Below are 19,493 nucleotides of genomic sequence, written 5' to 3'. Positions count from 1 at the left end.
TGTGTGTCTTACTGTGTTTGTGTGTGTGTGTCTTACTGTGTGTGTGTGTGTCTTACTGTGTGTGTGTGTCTTACTGTGTCTGTGTGTGTCTCACTGTGTCTGTGTGTGTCTCACTGTGTCTGTGTGTGTCTCACTGTGTCTGTGTGTGTCTCACTGTGTCTGTGTGTGTCTCACTGTGTCTGTGTGTGTCTTACTGTGTCTGTGTGTCTTACTGTGTCTGTGTGTGTCTCACTGTGTCTGTGTGTGTCTTACTGTGTCTGTGTGTGTCTTACTGTGTCTGTGTGTGTCTCACTGTGTCTGTGTGTATCTTACTGTGTCTGTGTGTGTCTCACTGTGTCTGTGTGTGTCTTACTGTGTCTGTGTGTGTCTCACTGTGTCTGTGTGTGTCTTACTGTGTCTGTGTGTGTCTTACTGTGTCTGTGTGTGTCTTACTGCGTGTGTCTTACTGTGTTCATAGCTTATTCAGTTATTGTAATAAATATTTTAGCCCATTTTTTAGCTCAAAATATTTTTTCCTTTTTTTTCTCCTCTAAAATCTAGGTGCGTCTTATCAGCAGGTGCGTCTTATAGAGCGAAAAATACGGTATGCACTCCGAAGCCTTGTTCATTTTGTTCACTTCTGTGCTGTGCTAATAGTTATTCAGGCCTTACTTATTCAAGCACCTCTACCAATGACGTAGGCTTGAATAACTTTATTAAACAGCACATAAGTTAACAAAATGGACAAGGCTTCGGAGTTTGTAGTTTGTAGAGGTCTGGCCTTCTAAAACCATTCCAATTTCTCATGTGGCCCCATGGGAAAATTAATTGCCCACCCCTGCATTACACACTATTGATTAATGTTGGTATTAAGTGAAGGGTCTCCTTTAATATTTAATACCCCCTTTAATGCCGCAGCGTTGCATGTTACTGGAGTTAACCTTGGCTGGGGTCTCAAATTACAAAGAGAGGGAGAGTTAGAATTACAAAAAAAAAAAAGAAAACAGAGAGACATTTTACATTCAAATCGGGATCCATGAAATAAGCAAATTGGGACTTTGCATTGGAGTCACAGGCCAGTGACTTCGAACAAGCGGATAGCTTCTCCCACGAGGCGTGGTGTGAATGGTTGTATGATGCGTGAGCGAAAATGAATGCGATTGTACTTGGTGAAGCAAAGAAGCCGCCCTGTACTGCTGTGTACTGCGCATGCAAATTGCTAGAAAAAACATGGCCGAAATGTATTACATTGTGTCTGGCTCGCAGCTTCTGCATCTCTACAACAACCTTTAATGTAGCATTATTACACACAGCGATAAGTCAACCGGCCCACTGACTAGAGGCGTTACTAGTAGGGCTGCAACAACTAATCGATAAAATCGATAATAATCGATAATGAAATTCGTTGGCAACGAATTTCATTATCGATTAGTTGAATCGATTATTATCGATTATAAAATGAGGGTTTTTTCAGAGCAAACGCTCTGAAAAATCCCCCTCATTATATAATCCGTTTAGTCTGACTCACCGTCTCACAGCAGCAGCTCCTACTTACTCCCCCTCCCTGTAATCACTGTGACAACTGGCCCCGCCCCTTCCTTCTCCAGGCCAGAACCACATGGCTGTGACACTCATCTAACTGTAAGTATATGTATATATATATATATGTATATATATATACATGTGTGTGTGTGTGTATATATATATATATATATATATATATATATATATATATATAATGTGTATATATGTATGTAATATATATATATATATATATTTGGGCTACTGAAAGTTAGGGGAGGTGGGGGTTAATTTAGGGGCAGTTATGGTTAGTGGGGTGTTTAGGGTTAATTTAGGGGCAGTTATGGTTAATTGGGTGTTTAGGGTTAATTTAGGGGCAGTTATGTTAATAGGGTGTTTAGGGTTAATTTAGGAGCAGTTGTGGTTAATGGGGTGTTTGGGGTTAATTTGAGGCAGTTGTGGTTAATGGTGTGTTTAGGGTTAATTTAGGGGATGCTGTGGTTGATGGGGTCTTTAGGGTTAATTTAGGGGATGCTGTGGTTAAGGGGGTGTTAAGGGTTAATTTAGGGGCAGTTATGGTTAATGGGGAGTTTAGAGTTAATTTAGGGGAATCTAAATCCTGGGGGCAGTGAAGTGACATATCTGGGGGTATAAGGCATATACAGTATATAAGGCATATGTGTGGAGGGCAGTGTGGCATGTCTGGGGAGGACGGAGTGGTGTATCAGGGTGTATAAGGCATATCTGGGGGTAGAGTGGCATATCTGGGGGTAGAGAAGTGGCATGTCTGGGAGGCAGGGGGGCATGTCTGGGGAGGATGGAGTGGGGTATCAGGGGATATAAGGCGTATCAGGCACAGTGGCAGATGTGGGAGGCAGCGTGGAGTGGCAGATGTGGGAGGCAGCGTGGCATATGTGGGAGGCATTGTGGAGTGGCAGATGTGGGAGGCAGCATGGCGTGGCAGATGTGGGAGGCAGCGTGGAGTGGCAGATGTGGGAGGCAGCGTGGTGTGGTATATGTGGGAGGCAGCGTGGAGTGCTGTGGTAGGCAGCGTGGCATATGTGGGGGGGCAGCATGGCATGTCTGGGAGGCAGCGTAGCAAGCCTGGGCTCAAATGTGCATATATTGGGGGGCTGGTTGGGAAATAAAGACAAGAAATTTATTATCAAAGTTTTTTTATTCTGCTGTTTGTATTTAACATCATTTGTTTAGTAAATTATTTTAAATAAATGAAAAATTTACATTTTTTTTATCCGATTAATCGATTAATCGAAAAAATAATCGGCCAACTAATCGATTATTAAAATAATCGTTAGTTGCAGCCCTAGTTACTAGTTACTAATCCTGCTGCCCCTGCAGACCTCCGCCCTAAGCCTGGGTTTATTTAGCCTAGGCCAGAATACTCCACTGCCTACATCCCACCTAGATCCTGCCCTGATCCCATCCCAGCCCCTCCCATTACCATTAGGCGATCTGATAGTGGCTAGTCCTGCCCCCTTTACCCAGACACACCTCCTTCCTCCCTCCTACGAGGAGCAAGAGAGGAAGAGCTCCAGGGCCAGCCCCAGAAATTCCCAGCTATGCTAAAATCTTTCCATGTTTATGATATTTTTAGATTCATTAGCATCAACAAGATCATTTCATAGATGCCACATACACCTTCTAGACGACTTCGTGAAGATGACAATTTTGGCACAAATACATTAAGAAGTCTCTGAAAACATGCAATCCTCCCACACTTATGGGTTTTAACTTAAAATGTACCAAAAATCCAAAAGAACGTATTATTTAATAGACACACACTTACACCACATTCAAAAGTTTGGGATCACTTAGGAATTTTCTTTGATTTTGATGAAATGCAAATTTTAAAATAACATGCAATCCAGCGCAGATGGGGTTAATGTTGTAAATGACTATTGTAGCTGGAAATGGCTGATTTTTAATGGAATCTCTTCATAGGCGTACAGAGGCCCTTTATCACTCCCATCACTCCTGTGTTCCAACAGCCCTTTATCACTCCCATCACTCCTGTGTTCCAATGGCCCTTTATCACTCCCATCACTCCTGTGTTCCAATGGCCCTTTATCACTCCCATCACTCCTGTGTTCCAATGGCCCTTTATCACTCCCATCACTCCTGTGTTCCAATGGCCCTTTATCACTCCCATCACTCCTGTGTTCCAATGGCCCTTTATCACTCCCGTGTTCCAATGGCCCTTTATCACTCCTATCACTCCCATCACTCCTGTGTTCCAATGGCCCTTTATCACTCCCATCACGGTATTAATATTTTTTATTATGTTATTTATATATATTTTTTCTTTCTCCCGTTTCTACAACAATCGTAGATAACGCAATCGCACCTTTGTGTGTTTACCACCAGCACCTCCCTACGCTGCTTTAACAAAGGATCACAATCACAGCTTGAAAAACTATTATACGCTGACACAAAAAATATATAATGCGGACTATAATAAAAAAAATATATAACAAGCTTTTTTCCCGCATACTGTGTAAGGAATCCTCATTAAGTGTGTTTGAACAAACAGTCCGTGTTTACTCCCCTGCCAGAGGCGTAGGGTTACAAGCGGCTCAAACACTGAAGAAGAGGTTGTGGTAGATGATGCGTTTGTGATGCCAAGCAAGCAATTTCCTCAGCGTCCCTAGTTTATGTTATACCGTGCATAACTTCCTTAATCTTTGGAATCTTATCTATAGTTATTATTAATAATAATATATTTACTTTTACTCCTAGAGAAACCTGATATCTTAATGTATGACATCATATGACGAGGGTAAAAGTGGATCTGTCACCCGCAGACAATATACATCAACAAAGCGTGTATTCTTTTCGTTACGGCTCGTAAACATATGTTTAAAGGTCTGTAAAGACTCAAACCTTGGTCTTGTCTTAGATGCCTATCCCATGCATGTTTACATTCCATCGTTGTATTACCCTCTACCACTTCTGTTGGGAGGCTGTTTCACTTATTTACCAGCCTCTGACTAATATAAAGTAATGTTTTTCCCACCTATAAAAGGGGGTTCTGTCTACATTTATGGAGTCTACACCCCATCTATGTTATACATTTTCCGAGTCACGTGCGTTGTAGTGAAAGCTGTCAGTGAGCTCGCACTCGTTAAATTCACATTACGCGAGGATTAGCCACACCCAGCAAAATTAGAAGGCATTAAATGGAGATTACCAGATAAATGCAGATAATTACATTAATTGCGGCTGCCAGGTCGAGAATAAGAGTGAAAACATCTACCGTCTTCTCAGAGGACAGCGAGAGTATTTGCGGATTACCTGTAAATACCGAGGTCTGTGTGCAAAAAACAACGAAGACACGTATATATGGATGACGTGGATATTACATTTTGTGCTGTATACAGTAATAACCCCCAGAACTGTATACAGTAATATAATCCCCCCAGCGCTGTATACAGTAATATAACCCTCCCAGCGCTGTATACAGTAATATAACCCCCCTGTGCTGTATACAGTAATAACCCCCCTGTGCTGTATACAGTAATATAACCCCCAGCGCTGTATACAGTAATATAATCCCCCCAGCGCTGTATACAGTAATATAACCCCCAGCGCTGTATACAGTAATATAACCCTCCCAGCGCTGTATACAGTAAAATAACCCCCAGCACTGTATACAGTAATAACCCCCCTGTGCTATATACAGTAATATTGATTTGATAAACTTGATAAAGACCTCATTGTGAGGTCGAAACGTTGTTGTCTGTTTCCTACAATAAATCTGTCTGATGGAACCCCTGCGTGCCTGGAGCCTTCTTCTATTTTTGATATACAGTAATATAACCCGCCAATGCTGTATACAGTAATATAACCCGCCAACACTGTATACAGTAATATAACCCCAGCGCTGTATACAGTAATATATCCCCCAGCGCTGTATACAGTAATATATCCCCCAGCGCTGTATACAGTAATATATCCCCCAGCGCTGTATACAGTAATATACCCCCAGCGCTGTATACAGTAATATACCCCCAGCGCTGTATACAGTAATATAACCCCCCAGCGCTGTATACAGTAATATACCCCCAGCGCTGTATACAGTAATATATCCCCCAGCGCTGTATACAGTAATATATCCCCCCAGCGCTGTATACAGTAATATATCCCCCCAGCGCTGTATACAGTAATATAACCCCCAGTGCTGTATACAGTAATATAACCCCCAGCGCTGTATACTGTAACATATCCCCCAGCGCTGTATACAGTAATATATCCCCCCAGCGCTGTATACAGTAATATAACCCCCAGTGCTGTATACAGTAATATAACCCCCAGCGCTGTATACTGTAACATATCCCCCAGCGCTGTATACAGTAATAACCCCCCCGGCGCTGTATACAATAATAACCCCCCCGGCGCTGTATACAGTAATATATCCCCCAGCGCTGTATACATTTTTGGTAATTTCCCCTGTATGCTGTTATTCTTTAAACAGGAAATGTTTTTCCTGTAATTGGTGAATTTTCAAGATTAACCTGTTCTGTTTAAACCTACAAGCAAGCCTTTGTTACAAAAGATTTAATACAAAAGAATTAAAATGTTTGTGAAGCAATGTTATCCGTGTGTATTTTGACCCCTTGGGATGAGCAAAATTTAGCAAAAACACAGAGGGTATGTGTGAAAATATTACTGAAAATAAGTATTTTTTGATAAATTAATACATGCGCAGTGTTACAAAGGTTTATTCACCAGTCGCAGGTAAACTGAGATTCGGGACAGGCTCGGCTCTTTAACCCCCGGGGAATGATATTTGAGAATCGGTGCTTTTCTTATTTCTATATCACAGCTGGCATCCCACCTTGAATACAGGTGTCTTCATTCAGAAGGTAAAAGGGCAAAAAAACCCCAAACCTGTTTACCTAACCTAAAAAAAACAACCTATTTCAGAATGTATTGTAGGCATCAGTAAATTCTTTTAAATGTATTTCCTTTTTCCTTAAAAGTTGCTCATTTACCCGTAATGGCTGTTTTACAAGTTTTTACAATGTTTTGCTGTCCAATGACAGAATACGTGGGTTCGAAGAACGTAATGTATACGTTGTTTATGGGAAAACACGCTAGTAATATACACCTCGAGGCATGGACTCCACTAGACCTCTGAAGGTGTGGTATCTTCACCAAGACATTAGCAGCAGATCCTTTAAGTCCCGTAAGCTGTGAGGTGCGGCCCCCATGGACGCGTCCGGGTGGCGTGTGTTCTCCAGGTTAGCGACGCACCTGGCCACCCACGTGATGTAAAAGAAAACGAGATTCATCAGACCGGCCACCTTCTTCCATCGCTCCGTGGTCCAGTTCTTCTGCTCACGTGCCCATTGTAGGCCCGATACGCAACAAACTGCGATGCTCTGCGTGTTCTGACACCTTTCTATTAGAACCAGCATTGACTTTTTCAACAATTTGAGCTCCAGTCGCTCGTCTGTTGGAGGTGACCACACGGGCTGGGCTTCCCCCCACACACATCAATGAGCCTTGGCGCCCATGATTCTGTTTGTTCCTTGGACCACTTTTGATAGATACCGACCACTGCAGACCGGGAACCCCCCACAAGAACTGCAGTTTTGGAGATGCTGTGACCCAGTTGTCTCTCCATCACAATTTGGCCCTTGTCAAAGTTGCTCAGATCCTTACCCTTGGCCATTTTCCCTGCTTCTAACCCATCAACTTTGAGGAGCAAAAGGTTTTGCTGCCTAATATTTCCCCCACTGCCAAGATAACAAGATTATCCTCGTTATTCACTTCACCTGTCGGCGGTGAGAATGTTATGGCTGATCGGTGTATATGTTTAAATCAAAACACACAGCCAGGCTCGCAAGAGAACCTCACATAATACAGCTGTAGACAGTTTAATGGAACATGGAACCAAGGGAAAGTGTTAAATAAAAACTCCAGACCAGGGCTGCCGAAAAGATTGATCCAATTCATTTTGTGGTTCTGGGCAAGCGTTTGGAATGAGTGAAATTCACATGGTGGCCACCACAGAATTAAGCCATGTGGTCAATGCGGCACATTCCGGAGACTCGACAGTCGACAGTTTAATTTATAGGCTGCCTATTTCACCTGTGAGGTCATGACTCGTTCTGAAGGCGTAAATCAAAAATGACTGGAGATCTGCTCACAAAATTGTGGACCTCGCTTTTTGGAAGCATGGACAATGATGTGGAGGCCACCCGATTCATCTTTAGTGCGCAGATTTTCCATAGCTTCGAAAAACATGCAGCTGATGTGTTTACACCTGTTAGGGGGAAACCATTTTTATGTGCACCTGCTCTTTAGAGCACTTCCTGTTCGGTTTCTGACTCCATGATGAAACTATATGAGATTACATTAAAAATTTCCATCATGCAGCCGACTTCAAACAAATCATACATTAACAGAAATTACAGGGTAAACATTTCATGTGACCACAACAAACAAACCAAGCCAATCAGGATTTTGAAGAGTTCTAGTTCCTTATACTTCTTTGGGTTGAGTAAGCGTAAGTGGGGTGCGCATCCAGCAAGAGGTCCCCCACTGGACACCAGAGGTCCTAGTTCCTAGGAAGATTTGGCTCGAGGACCGAACTCAAGAGAACGTCCCCCCACCACCCGATCCAAACCCACTGGTGATATGCAATGACCCGATCCAAATTTCGTCGTCAAGCTGCCTCACTGGGTCGAGTTGATCCCCCAGTACAACCTCCTAAAAATGTATTCATTTTACGAACGGGGAACTAGTTAAGAGCCGGAACAAATTAAAAAAAAAAGACTCTTAATGACGGTGGATTATGCTGAAGATCACTGTGGCTTATATTGTTTCTGCTTGTATGGCTCACACAAGAAGAGAAGTTGTTTACCCGTGTAAATGCCAGTACATGTATGTAATATGTTTAACCTCAGAAAGGGACTTTATATAGTTAAAGATGAAATCTGTATATTTGTATAATGTCAAGAATAAAGACTTTGCAAAAAGAAGCGCCCCAAGTGCTGTTATGTGTTATAAATCATGTACCCCTACATACCTAATCTATTAGTATATGTACGTACATTGTTTCTTCAAAGACTTTTTGGAAATGTTCTTTAATCATGTGATCTTATAGTCCATAAAATTAATAATATTGGTTCAAAGGTTTGGGGTCACTGAGCGGTTTTCATGGAAAACGAGGACATTTCTGGCTGTAACATAATTACAAAAGGGTTTTCTGACCATCAATTATCCTTTTAAACTTAAACTTGGATCAGCAAACACAACGTGCCATTGGAACACAGGAGTGATGGGAGTGATAAAGGGCCATTGGAACACAGGAGTGATGGGAGTGATAAAGGGCCATTGGAACACAGGAGTGATGGGAGTAATAAAGGGGCTCTGTACGCCTATGAAGAGATTCCATTAAAAATCAGCCATTTCCAGCTACAATAGTCATTTACAACATTAACCCCGTCTGCGCTGGATTTCCCATCCATTTCATGTTATTTTATTGGACAAAAAAAGTGCTTTTCTTTTAAAAACAAGGACATTTCTAAGTGACCCCAAACTTTTGGGTGTATGTATAGCTTGAATAGGTGGGCACATAGGGAGATTATGGACTAAAACTAGAGTCGTACCAAAGAAACTCCATAGCAAACATTTAGGTTTTTAGGGTAAAACCCTCATTTTCCGGGTGAGAGGAGTTCATTCACATATAGGTTGGTTGCCACACAGAAAAACCCTTCTGCAGATTTTTTACGACAAAGCATGGTTACGGGAAGAATTTGAGGAATGTGTAAGGAAGTCCCAGATAAAAATATTTTTTTACTTCAATAGAGGCAATTGATTTATTGTTCTGAATTGGTATTTCTTCGGTGTCTGTGTAGCTATTTGTAAAGTTCTTCACACGAACTTTTTTTTGGTAAAGTAACTCATACCCATGCATTGTATGCATGGGCATATTCGGGAAATTAGACGGGTACTAGAATGCCATTCCCCGTGGGGTGCATCTAGAGGAAATTTATAGTATCTGGTTAGTCATTCTGGAATATCGACAGCCGGCTTTATAATCACCCCAAAACCCTTGTGTAAATCATCCGAGTTATGTATAAATAGACAAATTGGTAGAAATGGTGCAGTCACCGTAGCAACCAATGGAATGTTATTACTCCAAGGGGCAGTTGTCCTCGCGCTCTTTAATTTTCTGGCACTGACATTCAGCTGACTTGCCAAGTGTTAGTAAGGGTGCAAATATACCCGTGAAATGTTCAGATGTGTCCTTCAAGCTCCGGGCATCATAAATGGTTACCTGGAGAAGCCCCCGGAGTAGTCTTTGGCCTTCAGGTTGAAGGTGTGTTCTCTAGTTCTGGCCAAGTGCCACCTTCCGCCATTCCTCTAGGTCCACCACCTTGAGCCTAGCTTCACCCCACCCATCACCTATATGGAGCGATAGGGGGATGCAGCCAGGTACATCCCCGGAAATAGCCACGTAGGACCACAAGGGGCCAAACATGGATGGTAAAAAATGTAGATCTCCACAACTATGGTTCCCACCAGGCATACTCCAAAGCTGTCATGCTACGCCTTAACTATAAGTCATATGATGCTCCTCTAGCAAACAGTGGTTACGTATCATAGGACTTGTAGTCTCAGGCATGGAATCGCAGCGTTTACTTGCCTTTGCTCCAATTTGTGATCACATGACACAGTTTCTTTAAAATGACTAACAAAAATCCATAAATTAAATGATCTCGACCTTGGCGAAGTTCCAATCTAATTTTCTGGCCTTTGCGGCACATGGTGCCCCCCCCCACCTTGGCATTCGATTATTCTGTACAATAACTGAGCTTTTGATTAAAAGTATTGACCGCTAATCAAACGATGCTTTCTGTACGAGGCTAAAACTACAAGATTCATTTTAACACTGAAATCAAATTGTGTTCTTCAGCTCCTTGGCCAGTAATAGGATCGATGGAAATAAAGTGACCGCTTCTGGCTCTGAGGTTGGTTTTAAGACACAGGAAGTGACGAGAGTAACCGAAAACTGCTTCCCCCAGGTAAATGAAAATAATAGCACATAAAATATAAAACCATTAAATAGAAAAGGCTTGTGAGTGCGTAGAAGCGGCTACATATGTATAATAAATACAATAGCTTCTACATTTTAAATTACGCAGCTAATGTTACCTTCCGTCTAGAAACATAGCCTCTCATTCTTAGAGTACAAAGAATCTCTGTGTCTCGTGTAGCTAACAGGAGATTTTCCAGGTGCTTTTCTTGCTCTGGGAATTCGAGAGACGTCCTTTGAGACCATTTGTTTGTCGGAGCCAAGAGACAAAGCTTTTCAAGATATTAAGTTACAACCACATGCAGTCGGATGTAAAACATTATTTCCTTATTCCTGCCATTCCCGATGGGTTGCGTGGGGTAAATCACTGCCAGAGCGTTTGCTAACCCAATACTTCCTCCCCAGTAATATAACAATTTAATTTGAATTGTCTGTTTTAAACATTCAGTTCCACTTTTGAGGGTGGTAGATAAGTGGAACAGCTTTCCAGCAGAAGCGGTAGAGGCTAATACAATGAGGGAATTTAAACATGCATGGGATAGGTGTAGCTTTACAGCGGGCCGAATGGAGCCGATCTGCCAGCAGATGTTTCAGATGTACATAAACATGTATGTAAGTAAAACACTCATCTCTCTCCTTCACACCCTTGTGGTGCGGCTGACGTCGACACATAATCCGTTTCTAAGAAAATATGAAAAATAAACCTTAGCGGATCAGAAAATATATTCTTTCCGCTGACACTTTAATCACATAATTACATTCAAAGCTTTTTTAGGTTCCTGCAGAGACAACCTATCAGTGCTGGAGTTTGAGTCATGTGACAATTAAGCATTCCCTGGAAAAAAATATGAGTGGGGCATAAATCATATATTTTAGATGATTCAATAATTATTTCGGGAAAGTGCTTCTAGGAACATTTCACATGACTAGAGAGGGGCACTTTTGTTGAGGGCGTGGTTGGAGGCGTGGCCGGGGTGGAGCTTTAACCAGACTTTTTAATGTGACTTTATAGCTAGTGCTGGGTATTTGTGTAACTGAGCGGGGCATTTAGAAGAAGAATAATGGGGTTTATTGGCACCGTCTGCTGTTTCTCTACACATTATCGGGGCTTTAAGGGCTGTAGAACCCTGCGATACCCTCATACCCAGCAAACATTCTGACATCCTACAAAAGAGGGGTATCAGGGGAGGAAAAAGGGGTATCGGGGGAGGAAAGAGGGAGATGTGGAGAGGAAAGAGGGGCATCAGTGATGGAAAAAGGGGGCACAAGGATTTGGGTCCAAAACTACACTACGGAGGTAAGCCTTGGGTTTAAGTCAAGATCCAGTAATTATTTACAGGGCACAGGACAAGTGGGTTTTTTTTAGATTAAAATCCAGTTTTTCCTCATGTGTGGCTGTGTCTTTAAGACGGATAGGCGCACCGATGCAGAATAAATGCTTCCATCATGTATCTCCCCAGGGCTGCGGATTCATGCGTAGACTCCCCTCTTCCCTTGACCTTCTAACCTTGCAGGGCGCTCTGTGATTGCACACCTGCTCCACTTGTTAGCTGAGTGGATTAGGGCTCGGAAGCCTGGTTTGGAGGCAAATTCACCGCATTTTACGAATAGCCAAGAAATAATAATTCCAGGTCTGCACTTTAGGTCTTTCTTCATTCAACGTGACCGTTAAAAGCGGCATCTGTTTTTTTCCGGCATTGTGTCACCATGATGTCACAGACAATGACGAGTTTCAGTTAGAGACTTTATTACACGGCTTTGTCCAAAATAACTTCATAATTTGTATTACTACTACTGATAACAACAACAACAACAATATTCATCATGATAACAAATACAACAATATTCATAATCTTCTTTTTATTATTATTATTATTATTATTATTATTATTATTATTATTATTATTCATTGTGTTTAGTATAATAACATTTATGCTAATAATAATAACAACAATATTCATCATGATAACAAATACAGCATTCATAATCTTCTTTTTATTCTTCTTCTTCTTCTTTTTCTTCTTCTTCTTCTTCTTCTTATTATTATATTATTCAATCTGCTTATTATAATAATATTTATGACGCCAATAATAATAACAATAACAACAACAATATTCATCATTATAACAAATACAACAGCATTCATAATAATAATATTAGTGTTTATAAAAATAATATTAATGATGCTAATAATAACAACAACAATATTCATAATGATAACAAATACAACAATATTCATAATAATAATAATAATAATAATAATATTACTAGTGTAATATATAATAATAATTATTATTATTTTATAATAATAAATTAAATAAATTAATAATTAAAATTAATAATTATATTATATTTATGACGCTATAATAATAATAATAATAATAGAAATAATAATAATATTAATCATAACAAATACAACAATATTGATAATACTATTGATAATAATACTATTACTATCATGATTCATGGTGTTTATAATAGTAATATTTATAATGCGAATAATAATAAAAATAACTCCCCCTTCATATATTATGATATCATAACTCCCAACACTCAAAACAGCTAAAAAGGGACACTTTTATTTTGGGGGGTGTGGTTAGAGGTGTGGCTGGGGGTGTGGCTTTACTGCAATTTATGTGACTTTGCGACCTGAGCGCTGTTTTTGTAAGAAAGGCATTTAGAAGAAGAATATCATAGTTTGTTTTCAAAATGATATTCTGTAAATAAAATGCAATATTCTAATGAATTAACCCATTAACGCGCAGAGACGTGCAACACGATCCGAAGCGGAGTAAAGTTCAAGGACTAGTGTTAGAATGTGTTGCGTGTGCCTCTTGACACTGTTCATACACCAGCGGACAGGTGTTAGTCGTTCGCACCTCTCTGATGGATCTGCACAGCTGGAGAAGCCCAAACTGGCGCAGGACTCAGCTGCGAAAACACCACGGGGGGGGGGGGGCATCAGTCACATGGCTTTATTTACTTGATGAGGAGAGTAGTTTATTGGAAAGGGTCATGATGAATGCCAGGAAACACTTCTGAACCTTTGGGTGCCACTAAAATTAGCTTTCCGCGCATATCCTGGTCTCCAGAATCCTTGCATAGCTGCCAACTGTCCCAATGTGGGTCAGGCTATTCCAAGAGCAGGACTGGCGCTCTGATGCCTGATGTTCCAGGCATGATGTACAGGCAGCAGGGTAACGGGGGGCATGTCGGAGTTGTAGTTAACAGCTGCTGGACAAGCGATCCACCAAATACACATATTACCTCCCGAGGAGCTATTTCTCTAGTGTATATCACTAACATATACTATATATATCATATAACGTATACCCCGCATCGGCGTGCAGCGCCCTTATTGACAATTTAACGTTTTTGGATGAGGACGCTCAGCCCAAGAGGCAAACTGGACCAAGTGTCCCCGTTTAGGTTAGCCAGTCCCTGCTCGGACCCCAGATCCCTTCCGTCCCTCTTTCCTCCCCATGATGTTCCTCTTTTCCAGGAGTTTAGGATGTTTGGTGGTTTGCCTGTTGGTTTGCACCTCATTTGGGCAAATAATTGCCCCCTCAGAAGGAAAGCGATGCCTCCGCGCTCTGAGCTGACTCATCCGTGGGGGTCATTGAGTCTCGGCTGCAATATGCCTCTGTCTACTGTTACAGCAGGCGCTCGCTCGGTGGCTGACCTCTCGTCCTGTAACTTTAGACGGCGTCAGAATGCAGCTGCCACTCTCCGAACCCGAACTTCTACGTGGATCTAATTTATTATCGACCTTGTAGAATTCATTCAAGCCATACACCATACTTGCGTCTCCGCCATTCTATTCACCGACAGCTACTTTTAAAGGGCAAACTCGACCAAAATTATTAGAAAACAAACCATCTGGGCTATACTGGAAAAGGGACGGAAAAACACTTTTAAGGTTGAAAAGCTGAAGAGTTATTTCTAAAAACATGATTTTTGTTGACATAACAAATTTTCCGTTCGTAAAGCTGCGTCGGCCAGAAGAATCCCGATGCGCTATTTTTTTTTTCCATTGTGGTTAGTAATTATTTCGCATTTTAAAAAAAAAAAAAAAAAAAAAATTTTTGGGTGTATCCGCAAGTGGTTTGGCCTCCCAGCAGAAGTGGTAGAGGGTAATACAATGAGGGAATTTAAACATGTATGGGATTGACATACGGCTCCTGAACCTGAGACCAACGACATCTTTTAGACTTCTATCTACAACCTCTAAAAAATGAATATAACATTTATTTCAAGTTCTTTTTCTTGAATTATTTTATATTTCAAAATTTATTTTTTTTATTAATTTTATTGTATTTCAAAATTTATTTTTTTATTCATTTTAGATTTCAGAATTAATTTTTTTAAGTTTTTGTATTATATTTCAATTTTTTTTTAATTGTGTTATTTTAAAATGTATTTATTTTTTTAAGTAATTTTATTATATTTCTATTTTTTGTGTACTCAAAATATTTACTTTAGACGTGACAACGTCTGAAACCAGCAGAACTTTAAAGGCACACAAAGCAAAGGCCTCATCAGGAAAAGACAACACAAAGTGAGCCGTGTTTGTTTGAAGGGACGGAGGGACTCCGGTTATTTGTTGTTTTGAGGGTAATGTGAGATCTGGTGGCTACGCCTCACTGAGAACCTCCTGATTAATTTACAAGGTGAGAGCGGCTTAAAGCAGATAGGTCCTATGAGGAATCTGAGCCATACAGAAAATTAGTTTTACAGCAACATGATTCATGTTACTGGGGATAGTAGATAAGAGGAACAGCCTCCCAGCAGAAGTGGTAGAGGGTAATACATCGAGGGGATTTATACATGCATGGGACAGGCATACGGCTCCTGAATCTAAGACGAGATCAACGACTGATTAAGGTTTACAGAGTCTTCACGGGCAGACCAGACGGGGCCGGATGGGGCCGATCTGCAGGCAGATTCTATGTTTATTTAACCATCCATGAGCATTAAGTGAATTGAGATGAGATGAAACATTTCATCTGCCCTACAAGTCCTGGTTTAGTGATTGCGTTCCTCTGTCTGTGTCAGTATCCAAGGGTTGATTTCAACAAGTTTGGACCTCACAGGCATACTTACCAACTTCTGGCTTCCTTTTGTTGGGCTAATCAATGATATGTCATAAAAAAAATAGAACCTGCCCCATTCTGCCCCCGTCTAGCCCCCCCCCCGTTTCTCCTGCTGTAAAGACTCAAACCTTAATCAGTCGTTGGTCTCGTCTTAGATTCAGGAGCCGTTTGCCCATCCCATGCATGTTTAATACCCTCACTGTATTACCCTCCACCACGTCTGCTGGGAGGCTGTTCCACTTAACTACCACCCTCTCAGTAAAGTTAAACTTCCTTCCATTCCATCTCATCCTCTGACCCTCTAGCTTTAGATTATGACTTCTTTCTAATATCTAGATCTACTCAGTTTAGTGTAAAAGGATGGCTGTGATGTCATATTCTGCCCTTGTTACGAGTTGTGTTGTAATGTCTCTCTACTACATAAAGCTCCCCTCCTGCCCTTTTTTGTGGCCGACGTAACATCAATTATTTGTCAAGTATTTGTTATCCGTTTAAAAACTGCTCGCTGCCGATTGTGAAATCCAAGGGCTGCACCTCCACACAATTACTTAGCAGAGCTTGTGATCTGATGTGATGTCACGAAACCAAAGTATATCTTTCTTCATATGGGATGCAGGTACATCGGATGACTCACAAGATGTGTGCCAACAGCTTACATTACATATCTACACTGTCAGCAGAACAACAAATGTATACAACATGAAAGGAAAATGCCATCAATATTAAAACACTTAAGGGAGAGAAGAGAGACGGGATGGGAGAGAAGAGAGAGAGGGGATGGGAGAGAAGAGAGAGAGGGGATGGGAGAGAAGAGAGAGAGAGGGGATGGGAGAGAAGAGTGAGAGGGGATGGGAGAGAAGAGTGAGAGGGGATGGGAGAGCAGAGAGAGAAGATAGGGGAGAAGAGAGAGAGGGGATGGGAGAGAAGAGAGAGAGGGGATGGGAGAGAAGAGAGAGAGGGGATGGGAGAGAAGAGAGATAGGGGATGGGAGAGAAGAGAGATAGGGGATGGGAGAGAAAAGAGATAGGGGATGGGAGAGAAGAGAGAGAGGGGATGGGAGAGGAGAGAGAGAGGGGATGGGAGAGAAGAGAGAGAGAGGGGATGGGAGAGAAGAGAGAGAGAGGGGATGGGAGAGAAGAGAGAGAGGGGATGGGAGAGAAGAGAGAGACAGGATGGGAGAGAAGAGAGAGAGAGGGGATGGGAGAGAAGAGAGAGATGGGATGGGAGAGAAGAGAGAGGGGGGTGGGAGAGAAGATGGGAGAGAAGAGAGAGAGGGGATGGGAGAGAACTATTTATATCCATAAAGGGGTTTAATAAAGGACGGGAGGGAATTTATTTCAAAGGAGGAGAAAAATTACAACAAGAGACTGGAATCTAACACTAGAGCGTCAGATTCTGAGATGGAATGGAAGTTTTACTTTACTGAGAGTGCGGCAGATAAGTGGATCAGTCTACCAGCAGAAGTGGTAGAGGATGATACAGTGAGGGAATGGAATAGGTGTATGGATTCAGTTTCGCAAAAAGTTATGTGAGTCACTTGACCAAAAGTGACTCATTCTGTCAATTCTTTGTGCACCAGCTGGCACAAGATGGATTGATCTCATAGTTTTGCAAGAGCGTTTCTGTGTCCAAAACATTGTAGCAGCAGAAGACATGTCAGCCCCGTCCCTCATAACTACCTACCGTAGTCCATTTGTGCATCAACCATACAATGTTCCGCACCCCGGCATGCATGGCAGCGTGTGATATTTGCACACTTAGTTATGCTGAAGCCACGCTTTTAAGAATGTTCATCAAGCCTTTAGTGTCCTTTTCGTGGCCAGCCTGTCTCTGCCAGTCCTTAGTCTGAAGTCCTTAATCTTTTGTTTTATTAGTCTTAAAGGTCTTTATTCTATCTGACCTCCCTAATTACTTGGGGTTGTTGCTGACTACCTGAGTATGGTGGTCTAACCACAAGGGTTGGTATTGTGAATGGAACCCAAAGCAGCTCCACCAGCTCCAAGTTCTCCCACTCGGTTAGCTTAGTTTAGTTGCCACATCTTCTTTCTTTGTTGTCATGATCCCCTGAGTGTACAAGAACCCTTTTATCCTTTGTCTTACTTATCTAAAGTACTTAGCCCTTGGTCTTTATTCTATCTGCTGTTCCCAACTGTGGTGGTTCAACCACAAGGGAGGGTATCGTAACTGGAACCCAACGTATCTCCACGATCTCCAAGATTCTTCTCGGAACAGGAGGGGTTTTAGAGAGCATTTAAAGTTGGAATAAGCAGTGGGGAGCCTGGAGGGGAATTCCAGAGAATAGGAGCAGCACAAGTAACGGTCAAGGAGAGACACAAGACATAGGCAAAGACCAACCAATAAAATTACAGCTGGTGAATTGGACCTACGTCAAATAATCACATTTCTAAAGATAGAATTCTCAAGTACAAAGGGCAATTTTGATGATCACCACTTAGATGAATATCTGCTTTTGATGATTACCAGGCATCTTTTGGTGATCACCACCTAGTTGAAGCTTCCCTTTTGGTGATCACCACTAAGTTGAAGCTTCCCTTTTGGTGATCACCACCTACTTGAAGCATCCCTTTTGGTGATCACCACCTAGTTGAAGCTTCCCTTTTGGTGATCACCACCTAGTTGAAGCTTCCCTTTTGGTGATCACCACCTAGTTGAAGATTCCCTTTTGGTGATCACCACCTAGTTGAAGATTCCCTTTTGGTGATCACCACCTAGTTGAAGATTCCCTTTTGGTGATCACCACCTAGTTGAGGATTCCCTTTTGGTGATCACCACCTAGTTGAAAATTCCCTTTTGGTGATCACCACCTAGTTGAAGATTCCCTTTTGGTGATCACCACCTAGTTGAAGATTCCCTTTTGGTGATCACCACCTAGTTGAGGATTCCCTTTTGGTGATCACCACCTAGTTGAAAATTCCCTTTTGGTGATCACCACCTAGTTGAAGATTCTCTTTTGGTGATCACCACCTAGTTGAAGATTCTCTTTTGGGGATCACCACCTAGTTGAAGATTCTCTTTTGGTGATCACCACCTAGTTGAAGATTCCATCGCGATGATCACCTCCACGTATAGCCGGCCTTAACTTCCAGGAGTTGTAAATATTTTTCCCATTATTTGCTTTGCCGAGAAACACATAACTGTAATATTTATTTTGTTGACTGATAACACCGGATCAACTCACCTAATCTGAGACTTTGTTATTTAAAACCGCAGTCTCGTCTAATCCTCCATTATATTTATTGTGCGATACGTCATTGTGTCTATTTGTATTCTCGCAGTATTCATAACCCTTTCTGGGCTTGATGTTTTGTGGTTTGATATAAAGACTAAACTAAATTAAATAAATAAGGATTCTATACAGAAAAACCAAGAATTTTAGCCTTTCGAATAAAAATTGGAAATTGATTTTAAATTATTTATTATTAATATTATAATAATAACAATATTCATAATAAATAATATAATTATTGTTATATTTTATATTTTATTTTCTGTTCCATAAGCCACCAAATTAACAAAGATCTTAAAATTTTCGAACAATTAATATTATTTATTTAATTCATTGACTGTGTTTATTTGTTATTATTTTGTTAAAATAATTTATTAATATTATTTATTTATTTATTTAAGGTGAAATTAGACAGGTAGAAGGAAACATTGACTCAAAAGGTAAGAATGAGGAAGAGAGTGACAGAACTAAAAATAGCCGACACTAAATCCAGATTTGACATCATACATCATATAGCATTGATACCAGTGCTGTATGCACAATATTATCTATAAATAGTGGTATTGGCATTTCGGCAGATATCGGT

This window comes from Spea bombifrons, chromosome 13, assembly GCF_027358695.1.
Source record: "Spea bombifrons isolate aSpeBom1 chromosome 13, aSpeBom1.2.pri, whole genome shotgun sequence".
Lineage (NCBI taxonomy): Eukaryota > Metazoa > Chordata > Amphibia > Anura > Pelobatidae > Spea > Spea bombifrons.
Note: the sequence above shows the minus strand (reverse complement) of the source record.